This window comes from Schistocerca gregaria, unplaced genomic scaffold (assembly GCF_023897955.1).
Source record: "Schistocerca gregaria isolate iqSchGreg1 unplaced genomic scaffold, iqSchGreg1.2 ptg000649l, whole genome shotgun sequence".
Taxonomy (NCBI): Eukaryota; Metazoa; Arthropoda; class Insecta; order Orthoptera; family Acrididae; genus Schistocerca; species Schistocerca gregaria.
In genome coordinates this window covers 157,501-160,000 of record NW_026062034.1, presented here as the reverse complement: position 1 = coordinate 160,000, position 2,500 = coordinate 157,501, and positions in this window count along the sequence as shown.

The following is a 2,500-nucleotide window of genomic DNA, read 5'->3' as shown; positions in this document are numbered from 1 at the left end:
CGCTGGGGCGACCGAGCAGCAGACGGCGTCGCGGCGCCGAGTGCCAGGCGGCGGCGCATCCTCAACGCACACAGTCCTCAATCAGACCAGCACACTGCAGATGTCCACCGCGCTTCGCACCGGGCTCGGCTGAACCAACTTTGGCCGCCAGGCGCCGCGTGCAGGGTGCGCCGCAGCGTAGCTGCACCGCCTGCCGGGCCCGTCGGCTGGCGCTCCTGCCACTCGGCGCCCCCCACCAGCCGCCTGTTGCGCGTGCGCCCACGCAGCGCGCGGCCAACACGCCGGGCGGCCCCCCTTCACCGGCCGGGAACAGTCCCACCAAGCCACCGCCGCGTATCGCTTCATACCCACATGGACCTAGTCACGTGTGTGGATGTGGCGGGTACCGCTGAAACAACCGGTTAATAGCTGTACCGATCGTCGCCATCACAGATTCACCTCCAGCGTGAACAACCGCTCAACAACGGATTTCCAGTTCATTTGCGTATCTTGGGCAGTAAACGTAGATGTCCACCTACATTTGCGAATTCAACAATTCTTGCATGCCAGGATGTCATGTGTCACGACACGCTACATCAGACCACATACACACTGCGACATGTGCAGAAGAGAACACGTGGAAGGTGGCCCGCGCACGTATGCGATGTCCCTTCCGCGATCCACTGTCAACCGGCATCTGCGGCATGTCCCAGATATGGAACGCGGTCCACCAGGGTAGCACTTTGTGTGAGGCAATACGACAAAGTCGGAATACACGCGTCACTACATCAGACGGCTCACGCTGACCTGACCTGACCTGACCTGACCTGACCTGACTCACCGCACCACCACCCCCAGCGACCCAGGGTGACATACAATGCGTTCGTACGTTCCTCCCACACGCCTCTACGGCGTACCACAGTGCAACCTAGCTGTTATTGGGAGACGAGACAAGTAGCATCGAGCACAACATATGGAAATTGAGATTCGACACCGTTGGGCACAGCCAGCGTACGGTCACACGTATCACACTACTTCACTCTGTACGTAACGACCGATGATCGGTACAGCGTGTGGGTTACGCGTACGACATCAGCGGACAATGGACACAGACCATACCACGACGTACACTGAGGGCGTCGACATCTGAATGCAACTGAACAGCTGCGAGGCTCATTTAACACTCAAACGCCAGACCGACCAGCTTGAGAGGACAGAGACACAAAGAGGGGGACAGAGGGGGGGGGGGGCGGCGATATAGTCCTATTGCAGTACAATTGACAGTGGATAGCGGGAATATGTGGAAAGTAAGCAACACTCGCAAGACATCTACATGAGGATAACAACGACACCAGAGATTCCGAGCAGTGAACTATGTTAGGCAAAGGGACAACGTGGGTTAGGTTAAGGGACAACGTGGGTTAGGTTAAGGGACAACGTGGGTTAGGTTAAGGGACAACGTGGGTTAGGTTAAGGGACAACGTGGGTTAGGTTAAGGGACAACGTGGGTTAGGTTAAGGGACAACGTGGGTTAGGTTAAGGGACAACGTGGGTTAGGTTAAGGGACAACGTGGGTTAGGTTAAGGGACAACGTGGGTTAGGTTAAGGGACAACGTGGGTTAGGTTAAGGGACAACGTGGGTTAGGTTAAGGGACAACGTGGGTTAGGTTAAGGGACAACGTGGGTTAGGTTAAGGGACAACGTGGGTTAGGTTAAGGGACAACGTGGGTTAGGTTAAGGGACAAATTGAGTTAGGTTAAGGGACAACGTGGGTTAGGTTAAGGGACAAATTGAGTTAGGTTAAGGGACAAATTGAGTTAGGTTAAGGGACAAATTGAGTTAGGTTAAGGGACAAATTGAGTTAGGTTAAGGGACAACGTGGGTTAGGTTAAGGGACAAATTGAGTTAGGTTAAGGGACAAATTGAGTTAGGTTAAGGGACAAATTGAGTTAGGTTAAGGGACAAATTGAGTTAGGTTAAGGGACAAATTGAGTTAGGTTAAGGGACAAATTGAGTTAGGTTAAGGGACAACTTGAGTTAGGTTAAGGGACAACTTGAGTTAGGTTAAGGGACAACTTGAGTTAGGTTAAGGGACAACTTGAGTTAGGTTAAGGGACAACTTGAGTTAGGTTAAGGGACAACTTGAGTTAGGTTAAGGGACAACTTGAGTTAGGTTAAGGGACAACTTGAGTTAGGTTAAGGGACAACTTGAGTTAGGTTAAGGGACAACTTGAGTTAGGTTAAGGGACAACTTGAGTTAGGTTAAGGGACAACTTGAGTTAGGTTAAGGGTCAACTTGAGTTAGGTTAAGGGACAACTTGAGTTAGGTTAAGGGACAACTTGAGTTAGGTTAAGGGACAACTTGAGTTAGGTTAAGGGACAACTTGAGTTAGGTTAAGGGATAATGTGGTACAACCAGAGTTAGGTTAAGCGATAATGTGGTACAGCCACAGTTAGGTTAAGCGATAATGTGGTACAGCCACAGTTAGGTTAAGCGATAATGTGGTACAGCCACAGTTAG